Source organism: Ischnura elegans, chromosome 7 (genome assembly GCF_921293095.1).
Source record: "Ischnura elegans chromosome 7, ioIscEleg1.1, whole genome shotgun sequence".
Taxonomy (NCBI): Eukaryota; Metazoa; Arthropoda; class Insecta; order Odonata; family Coenagrionidae; genus Ischnura; species Ischnura elegans.
Window position 1 is genome coordinate 108,257,044 of NC_060252.1, and position 19,723 is coordinate 108,276,766.

Consider the following 19,723-nt stretch of genomic DNA (forward strand, 5'->3'; position numbering starts at 1 on the left):
AAAGGTTTGATACGTACCTGCGGAGCAAAAAGGGGGCACGCGACACGAGATGCGACACGCCCCCCTTCTCCCCCCTCCCTGCCCCTTTCCCCAATTTCCCCCCCCCCCCCCCGACTCCACGACCACTGTGTCCGACTTTGATCGGCAAGGTTGCTCTTCACTTTGTCTCCAACTGCTTCCCACTTCGCAGAGGGGGGAGGGGGAGCGCTCCTCAATCCAGCCTCCCTTCCTGCTCCAGTCCACCGGTCGTATCCCCCTCCCATTTACAATATTTTCGGTCCCTCCACTGGACTGCGACAATAGGACTGATCTGAATCATGCAAATCACCAGTGGGCGATTGGAAGTAATAATGGAAGGGAGACGGATGTGCCTATGGACAACTAGATAAGAGGTGCTCCATTTCGTGCTCTTTGGAAGATAGCAATGCATGCGAGAAATATAATTCATATATTTATGCACCCTTAGATACTTCTAGGTTAAATGGATCAGTGGCGCAGCGAGGAGGGGTTTTGGGGGTTAAAACCTCCCCCAGAGCTCAGAGAAATTTTTAAGTTTAATCCATATTACTTAATTGGATTGATATTACTAATAAAATAGTGTAAGGATGAATAAAATTTCCCTCAGGAAGCCGTAAAACTAACCATTTTGAACCACTTATCTTTAAAATTCCAAAATTTATTAATCTCGTACCTACCGCTTATCCTGGTGGGTATCCCCCACACACCCCGGTATTAGTTGCACCTAAACCCCCCCCCCCCAGCCTTATTTCCTAGCTGCGCCCCTGAAATGGATAGATATATAAATATTTACCGTTGATATATTTGTAAAGAATAAAAGGGATATCTTTGCATTGAATGTTATAATATATTTGAAATCGGACCTTAATTGGATTTTTCATTAATTTTATAACATCTGTAAAAATCGTCGAAGTAGAATGCAGCCTATCGGGTCAGGCTTACTTAGTGATTTTCAGGAAGTCAGACAGGTGATGGATTTAAATTTAAGAAGGTTTAAAAATCATTAAGTTATTGTTTCTCTTTAAACATAAATTTAAATACGCACTAAAATGTTATGTTCTGGAGCCAGTGATAAGACTGCTAAACGTTGATACTCTCTTGTTTTGCGAATGTCCACGGCTCTGCAACGCGTGCCCATTAATTTTCATAATGTACGGAAGATGAAGCATTTACAGCCAACCGGTGCTTTAACCCAAACCAGATCTTAATTTGCACTTGGATATAATGTGATATTGTAAGATTTACGACCGCTACTGGTCCGTCAGAGGAAGTACAGGGAACAGAATTGAAAGATTTTGTGAGATAAAGACCATTCTTTTATTGATCCCCAACTTGATGTTGCTCTCTCTACATCTCGCACTTGACTCCCCGCTGCCAAGCTGCTTAGACTCCCAAGTCCACCTTAGGCGTCCCCACGTGATCGGTATTCACCTCTCCGATTCGTTGCCATCGCCGTGGCATGTGAGGCTCGTAGGTCGCTGATGTTGCAGTACCTATTGGTGGGAAAGGAGCGACCGGAAACCAGAGGGATGTGCAGGTAAGGTGCAAGCAGAGGAAAAGAACGGAGAGAGCGTGGGATGCTTAGGTAGGTTCCTTCAATATGAAGAGCCAGCATCCGGTCTCCTACATCGCCTTCCCGCAAAACAAAATTGGACACACAGTGGACAATTTTTTTTTAAGAAGACATTCAAGATGAAATACCACAATAAACCCAACACTCAATAAAACGTCTGTAAAAATCATACAATCCCGTAATACATAATCATTCCGACCCTTGATCAACAATACAAAGATTAAATACTAATAAACCCAGCATCAACAAAATTTCATTAAACAATGTTCAATCTCACAAGACACAATTTATTTCTTATTATTACGTGGTCGTAGGTTATATGCACCTTCGGCTCTCTCCTCGTTCACCACACTTTCTGCTGGCACATTTACACTAACGTCCTCGTTCTCTGAGCGTGGTCCGGCTTGGCCAGCCGCTCGCGACCTCAAAGGGTAGGGAGAGCGCGCGGGGAGGGTTGGTGAGATAAGGGAATTGTCGTCTGCGTCGGTGCTCCCGCAGTCTCCGCGGCCTTCCGCGGAATGTGCTTGCGCACGGAATGGGGAAGCAAGGACGTTGGTATCCTCTTCGCGGTCTTCTCTGGGATGTGCGTACTCTTCCAGATTATCACTCTCGCTGGTCAGGGGACTCGCTGGGGGCACTGATGAGGTGGAGGGATAAACAACACTGGGAAGGGGAAAACAGGGGGGGTCTTCCACACTTGGACAGGGCGCACAGCTGGCTCCTTCGTCCTCCGTCGTCTGGGTTTTCCGTGGGCGCCCACGACGTCGCTCCTGGAATCTGCTAGTTGAAGTGGGAGGGGAAGTACCATGATATGGTTTAAGCCTATTTTTGTGTACAACAACATTTCGAAAGGGAAGCTTCAGCCGCACATTTGTGTCCGAGAGAACTTCAATCACTTCGTATGGCCCCCTCCATGGGCAATGAAACTTCTTAACTCGGCCTGACTTAATTTGGGCATCACTCAAATACACATACTGCCCACACATGTACTTCACATCCCTGCATTTTTTATTGTACTGAATCTCTCGTGTTCTCTGCGCACTCCTACAACTATTGCGGCACTTCGACCTCAGATCCATCAGGATTTTCCGAAGACCCGTAACATAATCGCCGACAATCTTTTTACTCTCTCTGTCCAAACACTCGAAAGGGGTTTTCATTGGAAACCCGAATACAACTTCATGTGGCGAACATGTTGTACTACTATGCGTGCTACTATTATATGCTGTAGTTGCATATTGGAGTAATACATCCCAGCTATTGTTTTTAGAGTTTACGTAATGGCTAATCATAACCGCAATTGTTCGATGAACCCTCTCAATTCTCCCATTGCATTCCGGATGGAAGGGTGTTGTGCGTAACTTCGTAATCTTCAGTAATTTACACATATTTGTAAACAGTTCAGACATAAAATTAGATCCCTGATCGCTCAAAAGCTTACTTGGCACACCAAATTTCAAAACCCACCTATTCACGAAAGCCTCAGCTACAGTCACTGCCGACTGATCCGCCAAGGGGACCATGACCAAATACCGCGAAAAATGATCTAATATGGAGAGAATGTATCTGTTTCCACTCTCCGTAACGGGTAGGGGTCCTACCACATCGACCGCTACGAAATCAAAAGGGGCTTCGGCTTCAGGTAGCTTCTGCAAAGGCGCTCTCGTTCTACCATACGGGCTACGGCGATTGCATGACACACACTCTTTCACCAACCTTTCAACATGCGCTCGCATTTTAGGCCACCAATAGAGAGATTCTATTCTATTGAATGTTGACTGCGCACCTGCGTGGCCAAACAAAGGGTGCTCATGATACTGTCTGAAAACATCTAATCTCATTATCTCCGGAACCACTAGTTTCAATCCATTACGCGTATCTTTGTATAAAAACCCTCCCTTTTCTTCGAAACCTTGTGATGAACGCCACTGTTTACACTGCATATCCCTTACTTGCATTTTTGCTACGTCATCATCAAATATGGTGTCGACGAGCCTCACTTTACGACTCAAACAATCCGCGTTCAAATGTTTCTTCCCCGGTTTGTGAACAACGGAATAGTTATATTCGCCGAGCTTTAACGTCCATCGCATCAACCTACTAGAGGGGTCCTTCATACTGAAAAGCCATTTCAATGCTGCGTGATCTGTCACAATTTTAAAATTTTTCCCAAATAAATAAGGCCTCCAATGCTGAACACTCCAAATGATCGCCAGCAATTCTTTTTCAGTCGTGGAATAATTGATTTCCGCGGTATTTAGTTGCCGAGATGCATAGGCTATTGGATGCTCCTCTCCCGCGACCTCTTGTGATAAGACGGCCCCAAGCGCAAAATTACTTGCATCCGTGGAGAGAATAAAGGGTTTGTTAAAATCAGGGTATACAAGCACAGGGCTACAAGTCAGTGCATCCTTCAAAACACCCATTGCGTGTTGACAATCCGGTCCCCAGATAAACGCTGTCCCCTTCTTCAAAAGCCTTGTAAGGGGCCTGGCCAGCTCGGCGTATCGATCGACAAAGCGTCGGTAATAGTTGGCTAGACCGAGAAAAGATTGCAACTCTTTCACATTCGTTGGGGTTGGGAAGTTTTTCACCGCATCAATCTTTCCCGGGTCGGGCCGCACACCCTTTTTCGAAATAATATGGCCGAGATAATTTACCTGTTCTAAGGCAAAGTGGCATTTTTCAAATTTTAATGAAAGTTTTGATTCCCTCAATTTTTCGAAAACTCGTCTCAATCTCTCGGAGTGTTCTTTAATTCCGCTACTGAATACAATAACATCATCTAAATATACTAAACACTGTAAGGGTTTTAATCCGCGGAGCACTCCATCCATCATTCGCTGAAAGGTAGCAGGGGCATTTCGCAAACCAAATGGCATTCTAGTGTATTCGTAGTGCCCACTCTCGACAACGAAACCGGTTTTAGGCTGCGATTCAGGGTGCATGGGTATTTGATGATACCCGCTGGTCATGTCTAAGGTCGTGAAATATTTACACCCCCCCAAATAATCAAGAGTATCGACGATATTTGGAATCGGATAGACATCGGGTGTTGTGATGGAGTTCAATTGCCGAAAATCTACACAAAATCTAAAATTTGGCTTCCCATCTGTGGATTTCTTGGGCACGATAACGACTGGTGATGCCCATGGGCTCTCACTAGGTGTAATTATCCCAGCCTCAAGTTGCTCTTGCACAAATTTCTCTACCAATGGCTTCTGATGGTACGGAGTGCGGTATGGGCGACGATATATGGGCTTTACCTCATTAGTAGGTATGTGGTGGTACGCGATATCTGTCGCAGGTAGATTTTCCTTATGACTAAAAAGGTCACAAAACTCCTCCAGAACGGGCCTCAACACATTCACCTCATCAGGCGATAGGTGACTTAGCTTGTCAGCAAAATTTAATTTATCGGTGACATTTTCTATCGTCCCTAATTGGCCAACTCTTACCACATCACTTTCGCCCGCCAACCCTGTAACTAGCTCGTCTACCGTAGCCAATAACGTCCCCTTTGGGAAATTTAATTCCTCTGTCCCAAAATTCGCCACTTGAAAGATAACAGAGTTATCTTCGCCTACGCTGCTCAAACTACGAGCCACGGCACACCCCTCAACATCCGGAATTATGGGTTCCACAATAACTTCGCGACCCTGAAAGGAGGTTTCACTTACAATTGTTGTTCTAATTATTTTTTCGCTACGCGGCGGCACAGATATAGGATTTGCTAACCTCAACTCTACATTTTTAATAGTTTTTTCGTGTCTTTTAGAACTACTGTCCTTCTTATTAGGGCTAATCTCGTCCTTCAGGTCCTGTTTCTTCTCTACTAGTTCCCCTGTTAATGGCCAACTATTTTTGCCAACAAAAAGTTTACTCCCACTCACATCAATTGATGCCCCATATTTCTTAAGAAAATCCAAGCCTAAAATCCCGTCAAATTCTGCAACTCGCTCAACCACTTGCATATTTACATCATACTTCACTGCCCCCACAAAAAAGGTCACTTCTTTCTCCCCGTAATTCCACATTTTTCCCCCAGCAATACCCAAAATTCTGACCGCAGGTGCTCTGATTTTGTCTGTTCCACATACAGCGCGCCTGATTAGGGAAATCTGAGCCCCCGTGTCTATAAGCATTTTACATTTTCTTCCTAAAATATTAACTACTGCCACCAAATCGCATGAATCCCCCCTACTGCCCACACGAGGTAGGATTACACTTACCAGGGGCCGGATTCGGCGGCTCTTCCGGCCCCAGCGCCGTTTAAATCTCCCGCCTGTTGGACCCCGCTGCGGCTCCTACAATCACGGGCCAGATGATCTCCCCCTCCGCAGATAAAACAGCGCCTTCCTCGGCTGCACTGCTTGGAAAGGTGACCGGGCTGCCCGCAGTTGAAACAGACGCGCTGGCTAGGGGCATGGAATACTCGGCGGGCGGGTGGTCCATCCCTTGGTCCCTCCGCCGGCCTCCTCTCAGTCTCCTGGATCCGGATGGCGTTAGCGATGGCAGCATCGAAGGTCTCAGGGGCAGTCAGTCGACACTGATGGCCAACCTCCCCAGTTAGCCCACGTAGGAACGTGTCGAGCGCCCGCTGATCCGCCTCGACACGTCGCTCCGCCACTCGTTCTGCTGGGCCCTCAGTGGAGTAGGTTCGCGCATTTATCGCCCGCACTCGGTCAGCGAATGCCTCAATGCCTTCGCCCGGTGACATGCGGAGGTTCGACAACACCTCCCGGAAAAACCGCGCGCTCTTTTTGGAGCGGTACCGCGCCGTAACGAGAGCCTTAAAAACTTCGTACGAGTCTGCCTCGCGGCATTCGTCTTTACTACGAATGAAAATATTAGCGTCTCCGAGCATACGCAGCTTAGCGACTCGCAATCTATCGGCATCGGACCATCCACCGAGATCTGCGATTCCCTCCAACTTTGAAAAGAAGGCGTCGACATCCTCCTCGACTTTTCCCGAAAACTCGCCAACCGCCGTGAAATATGCGAGCTGTGGTCGAGTTTCTGTCGCGGTTGCCGCGCTGTTATTCTTCAGCCTCTTATTTTCCGTTTCGACCACGCGGAGTCGTTCGCACAGTTCGTTCATGGCCTGCTGGAGCTCCACCTCTCGTCCACCTAAACTGATTCGAGAAGACATGGTCTTATCTTCTGATATGTATCCTCCTCTGACTAAAATCCGACACTTCTGACACCAATGTAAGATTTACGACCGCTACTGGTCCGTCAGAGGAAGTACAGGGAACAGAATTGAAAGATTTTGTGAGATAAAGACCATTCTTTTATTGATCCCCAACTTGATGTTGCTCTCTCTACATCTCGCACTTGACTCCCCGCTGCCAAGCTGCTTAGACTCCCAAGTCCACCTTAGGCGTCCCCACGTGATCGGTATTCACCTCTCCGATTCGTTGCCATCGCCGTGGCATGTGAGGCTCGTAGGTCGCTGATGTTGCAGTACCTATTGGTGGGAAAGGAGCGACCGGAAACCAGAGGGATGTGCAGGTAAGGTGCAAGCAGAGGAAAAGAACGGAGAGAGCGTGGGATGCTTAGGTAGGTTCCTTCAATATGAAGAGCCAGCATCCGGTCTCCTACAATATCTTATTTACTGCTGCGTTCACAGTATCCACCGAGAGAAAATTCTCGTCCTACTCTAATTTTCACTCCCATCGAATGTCTGAATTCAACCTTGCTCTCAACTGAACTCTTCCCAACCCTACATGAGTACCACCAACGTTTCTTCTCATCACTCTGGTCATCAATACCAATACTCGAACCAGTCCTCAAAAGCCTTGAGAGAAAACCACGTGCAAACCTCTGAAGGATCTGTCAAAGTTCACGTATTACACGCCTGAGTTTTTGGGCACTGAGGTCATAAGGTGCATGCGTCTACCCCACTTTGTATAAATAATTCCTGGTGTAGAATCTCATTTAACCTTATGACCTTATTAATCATATTGTTTTGTCGAAATCAATCCGCTGCCTTCATTTTTATTTTCTTATCTCACTTCATTACCTCATGAATTGGAATGACATGTCCAAATGTCACCATTCTTCCGGTGATACCGCATCTCTAGTTGGTTTAAGACAACAGTTTCGATGGCACTGATGCCAGCGTCTTGAGGTCGAACAAACGTTCACGTCCTCATCGCGCCGAAGCGAAGGCGCGATTTCTTGCTGTACCGGTGAGCCTTGGCTCACCCCAACCAGCCAGTTAACAATCAGTTAATAAAAAAATGGCGTACGTGTACTGCTATGGGTGTATTGTGTTGTCTGTGTGAATAGAAACTTATAACTAATATTTACAACAGTAGAAATGGCTTTTTGATAGCCATCACATTGGTATCAATCAATGTTATTAAATTATAACTATTTGCTTTATTAATTTTTGGTTGTTTTATTTTTTATTTATTTTTTATATTAATTATTTTTCATAAATATTTTATAATTTTTTACCAATGCTTTTTCGTCTTTTTTTTAAGTATTTATTATTATTATTATTTTTTAACTTTGCTACATAACACGATTCTCGTCCTCGTTATATACGGGCCATGTCCCACCAGTTTTGGCTGCTGCTCTCTCATTGGCCCGTTTAATTAGTCCCCTCCAATTGGTATCCAAGTGGTAGACATCGTCACTTTTGAAAGTATCCGTCGGGCTATCTCAATTGATTCTCGGATAAGTCTGGGATAATATCCGCCTTCTTTTGCTACTATCCTGGCTTCGTCAAATTTAATGTCATGTCCCGGGGTCCTGGCATGCTCTGATATGGCTGATAGCTGGAATGGCCTTCGTGGCCCTTCGGTGCTCTTGTATTCGTACCTCCAGTGAACGACAAGTCTCACCAATGAACGCTTTACCGCAAGATCAAGGCACCTTGTACACACCTTCATGGAGGTCATGCTGGATTTTATCTTTAGCTGTGGGCAGCAACTCACCAATTTTCGTTGTGAAGTTGAATCTCTTGCTAGGAAATCGGTCTCCTATCCACGCATGTCAAAACGTGTTCAAAGATCACAGGGGCTGACCCCACAAATATGGCTGGTTAATAAATGGATTGATAATTATATATTAGTTATGCATATTCACAATATGTGATGCTAATAAAATAAGCGCAACCGTATTTTTAAGGCAATAGAGTATTTATAGCAAGCCTTTTAGATCAGTATATTACACTTTTATTTTATTTTATACAGGTTGGACGATCTTCAGAATAACTTCGCCAATATGCATCTTCCAATTACCAAACCTTGTCCGTTGGATTCTGAAGCCATTTACTATTCTTGGTGAGTATTTTTTTAAATTTATAATGTCTGTAGAGTATTTTTTCTCAATTTACCATCCTATATTATATGAGATCATAATTTAAAGAAAAAGGTGGGCATTACGGTTGCCACATTTTCACTGTTGTAATTAATTGTTTATTGGTAGAGAAATGAAATTAATCAACTTGGATCTTGCCTTCACCTCTCTATGATAAGTCACTCAAAATTGCGTGAAATTGTTCTTGATATGTTGGCTATAGGCAGGTTTCCTTTAACATTTACCTTAATTTTATATTTTCCAAATATTTCACAAAACTTCTAATGAAATATTGCGAATAGCTAGATGAGTTATTTCCTAATGATGGTTCGTGTTCTGTCTTAGTGAAGTACACTACTCATCCTTATTCTTGGTAGATATAATCATTCTTGGCAAGTTCAAGCATTAAAAGCTGTTGGAATAGCATCAATGAGCAGGTAAAGCATTTTTAAAGTAAACAATACCATCGTCTCGTTTACTTTTTTTTTCCACGTTCCTGCATTCTCTGATATGTTTTTCTGGGTTTTCTTACAACTGGGAGAGGAATTAATTTAATTGCTATAATACAGTCGAAGGGAGAGCTCTTTAAATATGAAATGTAAAGGATATGGCTCTGAATTGCGATACGCCTATCAATGTAATTTTATGATTTTCATTCAACGCCGAAAATAGCAACTTTTATGTTTTTTTTTCAAAATTTGCATTCGTGTGCACACATAATATGCTTCTTGGAATCCATGGCCTCTGGATACAGCAGCACAGTATAAAATATATGTCGATCATGTAACCTAAAATGGTTGAAATTTAACTTTTTGGAATTTGATAAGAAATAAAAGAAATTTGAAGATAAAATAAAAGAAAAATTTGCTTTTCTCTTTTCCATTGGATTTGCGTACATTTGGTTGTGTAATGAATAAAGGTTGAAGTTACACTTGCTATCCAACGATAACGGTATCCTTCATCAAGTAGGTGCCTATTTCGTAGCTGCTTATTTTATTGTGATGATTTTATTGTGATGATTTTATTGTGACTATTAGGTGTGTTTCAGCGACGACTTTTTATCTTGTCTTCTTCTAATGTGTCCCACTTATCCCGCATTATGGCTTCTCTACAAAGCCATCAAAATAACTATAAACTCTGAATCAGAACAGTCCCATCCCAGCTCTACGATGTGACTTGAATAATTTTATCATTAGAGAGTTAGGACGCGATTCCACTTGAATGAATTAGAAATTAGAGAATATGTTTTTTCTTCACCTTCTGAGTAGTCCTCAATCACAAGCCCAAAATAATCATTCATTCGCCGACTTCAGAGCATAATTTCAGTCTGCTCATTTCCAACTCTTAGCAATCATCGTCTGCTTAGCATAAATTGAGTTTTTAAGAACTCCATTTTCTCCCTCTTTGATTCTTGAACCCTCAGGGGCTCTTCATCTTAATAAACTGCTATTGCTCTAAAATAAGGCAGGCGTACCTTCAGCATTACGAAATGTTATGAAAATTAAGAGGGTCAAACGTCTTTGACTTCGATCATTTCTTTTTTCCTCATTAAGCAGTTGAGATAGCCTGTGGAATAAATGCGAAGGTGTATGAGAAGGTATCTTAGCCTAAGGAACGGAAAATATGGACAATGTTTAGAGTCTTTCTGTTGATCCCTTAAGACCTTCAGTGTAATAACTGTTTTTGATGTACTATATATACTTTTTGTATTTAGATTTCAACCTATAGCCATAATTATAACCCGCTTGTTAGAATAGGACGACTTCAAAATATCTTATTTTTTTGGAACTTCTAACATATATATATTTCATTTGTCACTGCTAATTTTATTTCACAGAATTATTTTCTAAGTTCACTTTCTATGTGTTTAACGTTGCTCTTAGGCACCTGTGAACAGTCAGCAAATAACTTAATTTCAATTGCTTCATTTTTGTAAATTGCCTAGGAAATACCTAGGCCACATTTTCTTTTTGTCCAAACTTCCATTTTGTGATCATAAGTCTTCCTCGTTTTTTGTGTCAGTTTAATATTTAAAGGTTTTTGACTTCAAATCTTATCTTTCTAGTTCCCGACTTTTCTAATAACTACCGTCGGCGTAAAGTGTAACTAACGACAAACTGCTTAATCATCATATTAACGTGGCGTAAAATAATGTTTTGATGATAGATTGTGGAATTGAGATGCATACCTACGTAATTAAGTTAATACTCCTTTTTTAGCTAGTTGAATTTTTATTAAATGATTTTTCATAGTCTTTGGCAGTTTCTATTCCATTTTTATTCGTTCCAGCGCATTTATATCCTGCATGGTATAGGTATTTAAAGTGTTTATTTTATCTAATGAATAGCTGTTACTAGTATGATGAGTGAAAAAAATTAAGAGTACTGCCAGTATATTTTAGGTCGCAATGCCTCAGATTGTGATAGAAGACTTCTTCCAATTCTCTTTCGTAAACTCAGTTTCATTCATGATTAAGACGGATTAACCCACCCAAGTAGTTTCCTTCTCAAATTTCTTAGGGTTAAAAGTTTTCTGTACACCCTAATTAATCCAGCTATGGATGGCTCGTGTGTCAAATTAAACCAGTCAAGGTTTTCAGGCGATGAGTGGCTTGATGTTTTCGCTTCCTGGACTTGCTTAACGGCGTCTCTTATAAAATTCCAGCGACAGCAGATGCAGATGTTAGTACAGGCGGTTCGTCGCTAAGTGTGAGGAAGCAGCTACCGGCGGCACGTTGCTACGGAGAATGCTTTAGCTCCGTACTCACACCATTCATCCCCTTCTGAGTCTCGAACATCCTTCCCTCATTTCGGCCATTTATCTCGCCTTATTAATTACCCTAGCACATTCCCTTGCTCCACGAGTCGAGGATCCATATATGGGACCGCCCCCCGGAGATTCACTGCCGGACCGCTGAGATGTCGCGTGCCTCGCCACGCAGCAGCTGCCGATATAACGACCCATTTCAATCGCAGCCAATCACACTCACATTCGATCGATTTGTGGAATTGGCTCTCCGAATTCTCTTCCAAACCGGAAACATGTATTAAAATGCCTCGCGGTTCACCGCATTCCCTACTGAGTTATTCTTAAATGGCATTAGTTTCTACCTTGCTCTTAGGATATTTTCCTGGAATAACTGATAATGTCACACGAAATAAACTTAAGAAGGAAGACGCAGATTATTGTAAAATCATATTGGATTCAAAAAAGTTTATCTTCAATAAAATGTTTTTGTTAACGAAAAGAGTTGGATGTAATTAAACACCTATCAGTTCCAAAAACGTTAATTCAGATAAGTTACACGCATGATTGAAGGCAAAAGAGCAATTACCTGGAAAGAAGTCGAGGTGAATCAAGAAACGAGTTTTGGAAAATAACGTTGGGTGTATTTTAGTAAGCGTGGCTGGATTTTATAAGTGAATAGCTCAGTGGATTCGAAATTTTATGCGCTTGCATAACAATCAAAACACTATTCATGCTGACGCGAGCTGTAGGCTGACCTTAGTCTGCTAGAAAGTACAGAGAACAAAGTATCATACTTGTTTCCTGTTGAAGAAGTAACGTTTATCACTAATATTAATAAAAACCTATCATTTATTTATTGCTATAAAGCCTACCATAAGATACGCTTTTACTAACTTAATGCAGAAACACAGTTATAGTGCAAAATAAATACAGAATATAAATGAATATCGATAAAAAATTTTAACGGTTACAAGATGCAGAAGTAGTTAGCAACAAATAATCGCTGCAAAATTTGTTATTCACCTATAAGAATGAACACAGTAATGTTCTATAAGATGGAAATTGGCGGAGAGATAACCTCATGAAGTATTTTAACATTTTTATTTGATAATTTGTGCGTGATTTTAAATGCATTGAACGGGTAGTATAAATTTCTAGTTTCAAAATTTTTTTTTCTCTAGCCTCAAAGTTCTTACCTAAGGAGTTTTACGTCCATTTTTTGTTCTCAGTTTTTGTTACAAATCTTTTTTATAGTATTACTTGCAATTATTAAAAATAATGGTGAACGTAAATGGGATACTGCAATTCACATAATGAGTTCAAAACGCTAGTAGATACAATGTCACTAATTTTCTAATTACACAAATAAGCCTACATAATGCCAATGTCATAAATTTCATTAATTGGGCTGATGTTACTAACATTTTACGAAAATTTTAGAGTAGTTTATTTTCAAAGAGCCACATTGTTGTATTTTTTTAATGGCTAGCCTACATTCATTTTGAATTTTTCCCGCGTAACTATAGTGGAATCTGTGATTTCTCTTGAGCTTTTGTATCGCTGTCGTTGAAATGTTATTAATTATATTTACCATTATTTTTATAAAAGATCGGGTTGTCCGTTTTTCAATTTTTTAATATGGAGCATTTTTTTTACTTAGACGAAATACTATCCTTGTTCGGTCTCTGTATTTGGTCCACGTTTCTTTGCGATGAAGCATCGTGCTCGGCGAAAGGGCTCATCTTGACCCTCGGGGAATTTCAAAGTTTTTAGAGCGGTATTCACAGCTATCTCTAACTCAGATTTGCATATAGAAGCAACGAGCATATTTTAGGCTATGGCCGTTTTCCAATTCGCAATTATTCACCCTTCGTGCACTTTTCGATCGTCAACCTACGGATGTGACGACAGCAATGGTGGAACCAATCGGCGAGGGCGCAAGGGAACGAAGGGTAGGTGAACAAGGGAACGCGGATGCTCCCTCGTTATAACGTGCCCTCGTAGGAAGTGGACGTGAAAATGGCGGCAATGAGAAAACTCAGAAATCTTGAAGTGGAGTTTTAAGTAATTTTGTGTTTATTATGTGAGCTCTTTTACGTGCTATTATATCGGCATTGTGAATTCTTGCTCTTCAAATGCAAAAATATAAGTATAAAAGTGAAATTGATTCTCAAATCAACCACTAAATGTCCTAACACTACGCCGTGCGTCACATTTCGTTATTGTCAATAGTTCGCATTACAGCCGTTCACACTTTGTGGCGCCAGTAGAGCATTAGTAAGGGAGCAGGGTGCAAGGGAGAAACGGAACAAGTGAAAGAGTGCATACTACGTGGATTGGAAAAAGGCCTATGGATGAACTGAAAGGGACGCCGGTAGGAACCTCCCACTGCCGTGTGGCGGGTGGTGAATTGTATTATTTTCCCTCTATAAGCAGCGAGTAAAAACTTTTTACTAGCTCAGCTGAATGAATGACTCTTTGCGTATCCTGAATGCCATCAATTATACGTAGAGAGCGTTAACGTGGAGCATTTCTTCCGAAATTAACATCGGCGAGTATAAATTTTAGTGATCTCACCAAAAGGGACGTTAGGTTATTATCATTTTTTACTTGCAAATGGCGTCAAATATAAGCTAAGTTAACTAATTTTGACGATATTATTTCGCTGGGACATAAACACTATAGCTATAAAATCTTGCCCGGGCGCTTCTTAAAGGCTCTCGTAGAAAATGAGGACACCACCCTGTATATAGCAGGGTGTATGTTGGTAATAGCGTAGTATTAATCGTGCTCTGCTCAAGCATAAATCCAGCAATATCCAATACGCGAAATCTATAGTATTCCATGCATGATTGCTGTTCATGCATGGATTTAAAACATAATTGTACAGGTATACATAAGCAATGTGTTTAGTTTTTATGCAATATTATAGAGGTGATATCACACTCTCTCTGGCTATATTAGGACCTCAAAGAGATCGATCATCCAACATAAGTTAGATGTGCAAGTTCATCTTATTCATACGTATTTTCCCTGCTAGGAGGGACATAGGGCAATACCGCGGTATCGAAGGTGTACTGTATTTTTGTGTGGCGAAAATTGTTTTGCAGTTTGAAGATTTAAATGGACGAATTTTTGGACGAATAAAAGAATAAACAAATAAAAGAATATAGCTTCTGAGGAAAATTAATAATTTTTTGGAAGGAAATGCGCATTTCTTTTGCCATTTATATCACTTCCTCTTCTGCAATGCCTATTTTATTATTTACCAAAAATAACATATATATACGAGTGCATACTCTCGCTTTTAGCTGGTGAAGTTTGTACAACACAGAAGAGGAAAATCGTAAATGCAAATGAACAAAATATAGGTACTTTTTAAGTGATGTGGATAGCCTGCTTTATCGTGCGTAAAAAACTATGACTTTTCAGACCGAAATAGTACAACCTAAATACACAAGCCAAAAACATGTCGCAAAAGAATGAAATAATTGGCACAGTATTAAGGGGTCAAAATGACCCTTGCCACCAGAAACGATAAACGCAAATGTCGTTCCTTGCAGTGTTAAGTGCTCCTTTCCTTCTGTTTCCATACTTATTATCTTACACTTGTTTCGGAGCTGATCTTGTGAGAGATTGTGCAAAGATTGGAAATTCCTGAATACTAATTTTCAATGATACTTGAAAATCGTGCTCTATATCATAAAGTGTAAGCAAGAAGCGGGGACATTTACGTCATTATATTCTACTAACGAACGGGGGAATTTCCAAGTGTAAAACGAAATAATTTTTAGCCAGAAATATTATTGATGTCGCCTTTTATTATTCACGTTGAATGCGGACTAATTGACAGCCACTGGGTTTTTCGAATAAAGAGGTTTATAAAAACTGCCTCGTCGGCGTCGGCAGCAAAACTGGCCAAAGAACGTCCGTGGCGCCACAAAAGTGTAGATAATGATGCCTGGTTCATCCAGATAACTATCTGAAATCGAAAGATCGATTAAATTGATTTTATTGATGGGTTTTGCGAATGGTCAGTCGGGGTTAACCTTTCAGCGTACGACTCATCCGCGGCCGCCTCTTTCAAACCTCGAGCACTCGGCAATAAACCATTCTCTACCGCTATTTCACACATGCGGTAATTGGACCGGGGGCAATAGCCAAAAAGCAGATGAGTGCAATAAAAATCCGTACCCACTCGCGGATGGCGGTTGAGGAGAGGATGAAAGCTTATCGATCCATTAAACGCGTGCGGTCAAGAGGCGAGAGGAAATCAATTATCGATCGTAAAAATAAGAATTTACTCGTCGGCCCCTCTCTGATATGACACATTCCGTATTCGGAACCGGTGACCCTTCTAACCATTTTTAACCGGGCCCGCGCAGGATCATAAAACTGGCCCAAATAATCTGAGTCCTTTGCGCGAAGATGATGTCTGTGTTGAACGAATCAATTCCCTTTGACTGCGAGGCCTTCTCTTGTTCTCATGGTGACTCCAAACGATTTTTCGGTTTCTTTTGGTCGTCACTTTGAGGCGGTCCTTTCTTCTAACGCCTTCGGATAACAGGAGTAATTGGCTTCTGGAGGACAAATGGGTCCGGTCGGCGGGCTTTGTTGAATCCCTCACAGATGAACCGCCAGTATTTTGACTGTCCATCCGTAATGGCAGAAATATGCAATTCTTGTATTTTGTAATATCAATCCCAGATAATCTTCGTGATTACTTTTCGGCACCCAGTTAAGCCTTAATTCCCAGTGCATCTATTAACCCTTAACCAGTGACGTGAAATACTTGTTACACTACCAGTGACGTGCGGTCTGGGAGATCGCAATAAAACAAAAATTCATAAAATGTTGCTACGGCATTTTTGTTGTTCTGTTTAATTTTTCTTTGTTTTCTCAACTATTATAAAACTTATATTTAATATAATACATTCCCAGTACGAGCCAACTTTTTCAGTAAAAATTGTTATCTGAGACAGGATCAAAACCTGGTATCAAATACACTTTAGTTGTTAGTATTACTGTACTTTTTTAAATGGAGTACTTAATTATCCACGTTATGCAACCAAAAATGCTTCCTTACAAATTATTAATTATTATTATTATCATTCTTGAAAAATCACTAGAATTTGTTTTTAACAACTTTTTGAATTATTTCCACCAGCATTACGTTTATCGGTTTTTTCAATTTAGTTACGTGTGGTCTCACAGACCGCTACTAAAATTCAGTTGCAAATTTTCAGAAATAAATAATAAGAACGCTAAATTTTAAGAGTGCTATGTCCTCATTATACAAAGTGTATGACGCTCACGAGGGTTATAGATATTTTAAATAACAATTTTGAAAATATTCATAATTTTAGAAACGCAGCGATATCTCAGACCGCATGTCACCGGTTAAGGATTAATCATGGGGATGATTTCGAGAAAAAGAGGAACTTATGTTCGCGGTAGTTGTACTTAGTCGTCTGCGTGAGAATGTTTCTCTTCCCTGATGGTACACTCCAAGGTTTCATTTTCGACATGATAAATTCCAACTCAGTTTATAATATCCCTTGTTCCAATTACGTAGTATATGAAGAAATTTTGAAGGCAGTTCTGAAGATATTTCCCTTAGCACTAAAATTTCTAGACATTTGATAATATTTGCCACTCTGCAAGAAATAATTTGCAACGCTTCCGCAATTATTCCCGAGGAGGAAGGAATTCGTTCATCTCGGCAGCCGTTGACATGTCAGCGGCAAATTTTCTATTATACTCCCAACAACGTTTCAATACTCATGAATCGTGATATATGCCATCAAAATACCTCATGTGCTACTCTCCTCAGTGAGCACGAGTGGCTAAATTACGTGAACTGGGAAATTCATCTCATTTCCTCCAGCCCTCACCATTGCTCGTGCAAGTTTATGCAGGTGCAGAAGTAAGGGCCCAGACCCCATTATAATTCCTAGATATATTTAAATAAATAAAAGAACATAGCACTTTCCCGCAGGATTTTTTAATGCGTACAACACGTTTCGGCTCACTGAGCCATCATCTGGTTTAAGACACTGCAAAACATTTGAAAATCTCCTTTAGACCCTTGAGAAAGGGGGGAGGTTTTGACATCTTTGAAGAAGGAGGTGGGAACGGGCGAACAGAGTAGAGACAGTGGGAAAATTATGATGGCTCAGTGAGCCAAAACGCGTTGTACGAATTAAAAAATCTTGTGGAAAAGTGCTACGATCTTTCATTTATTTCATTGTGTCTAACTTCCACCAATTGAAGCCTGAATCTGTTGAACATATTTATTAGAGCTTGAAATCAGGAAAAATTAGAGTGGCTTGTACGCTGGCTATTGCGGTATAAATTCACATAGTCGCTGAGTTAATGCTTACTAATATTTACCCTGGAGAGGCCGCGTAACGACTGTGAGACGCCAGTATGAAAAACAGGATCGCTTTTGTAGTTGAAAACAGGTATCTATACTTGAAGTATTTTTCAACTCCCTAGTATTATATTTGACTCCATTCCTTGAAATTCGTATTTCTACTTTTCCGTCTTTTTTTAAGTAATAATAAATAGGGATGGACGGATCCAGAATATTTGGATCCGAATTCAGATCGGAACCTTGATTTTCGGAGCCGGATCTTTCGGATCGGATAATTTCGGATCCAAATGCATTTTCAAATTCCTGACGCTGAGATTCCCCCGATGATTGTGCAATCTCTCGGGAAGAGTCACAATATGTGCCAGTCGTATTTTACTATTTTTATTTTCCACGGCTGGAATTCTCCTACGTAACCTCTGCAAGAGCTTTCAAACAAAACGGTTCATCAATCGCATGCGACAGCGCATTCAAAGATAGAATCGGAACTCCTTCCATCCTTATGTATTGCATTGCGCTGCATTCACTGAAGCTGTTATTTAAAATTTCGAATCCAGAACCGATGTCTTCCGCGACTCTGGATCCTATGTGTCCGATAAAGGGCAATACCCGCGGATATTTGGATCCGAGGTATCCGATCTGACCATCCCTAATAATAAATAAATTTTCGGCTCCACCTTAGCGTCCCCTGAACATCGATCGACCAATTCTGTAGCTTTATCCATTTATTCCACATCGGTATTTTATATTTTCGTCCCAATCAATTAATAAAGTATTAGATTCCAGCGAATGGAATTACAATGTGCGTGTATTCTTCCATTTTTCAAGCATATGGGCAACAAACAATCAACTGCGGCTCTGTACTGCTCTGGGTATCTGAAGAGTAACTGCTGTGACATCCTCTGTATCCATTGAGCAATTGAAGTTAGTGGTCAATGTTTGGTTCCGGATTTTTCAATTGCTCCTTACTGTTGCATTGCTGTGGGGACTTTTTGCGCACAATTGGACATTTTTACTCGTTGAATAAACTTCTTGAAAAAAAGGAAGAAATTCAGGCTTTACGATTCACCAATACTGCAAAAGCATCTATTTTATTTTTCAGGTATTTGCATCAAAATACCTGGAAGTTGTCAACTTATTTCAGGAGAATATTCATTCCTATAGTTTATTCTAAGCCTATAATTGAGGAAAAAGGCGCAGGAATGGGAAACAGTGGTATACTATCCCTTAGATGAAAGAGCAGGAAATACGGACAGTTAGCAGGAAGTACGAGACTGTGAAGTGATTTCTGAAGATGCCTACCGACGCACACTTCGTTGGAAGAGGCAACATTTCGCACTGGTATAATAGCATACCCACGGAAAAAGTTCGGAGTCATTGATATAACACGAGCGTGATGCGCCCGCTCTCAGCGGGCTTCCCCCGCTCTTTTCAATGCAGGTCTACAGAGGGAGGCGCGTTTCTAATTTAAAAATGTAGAAAAAAAGGCAGGGTCTCAAGTACAAATTTAATTGGAAAGTTCATGTACAAATTGAGGTCAGAGGATCTCTTTAAACACAACATTGGAAGTAATTACACTATCCTCTGTTAATACTTGTTTAGCGTTTTCCTTAATATTTACAAAAATATTTTGAAAAGATCTTACCCTAGAGAATGCTACATAAAGTTGGCCATGAGAGAATACAGGGTCAGGCAGGAAT

The 19,723-nt window shown here is 41.0% G+C and overlaps 1 long non-coding RNA gene across 1 annotated transcript in view; it reads left to right on the top strand.

Moving 5' to 3' along the window:
• The window catches only part of LOC124162741, a 154,115-nt gene that overhangs the window by 55,636 nt on the left and 78,756 nt on the right, over positions 1–19,723 (top strand). Inside the window, exon 2 of the long non-coding RNA XR_006865660.1 lies at positions 8,797–8,886. This is a non-coding gene — a long non-coding RNA (uncharacterized LOC124162741). The remainder of the gene's footprint in view (positions 1–8,796; positions 8,887–19,723) is intronic.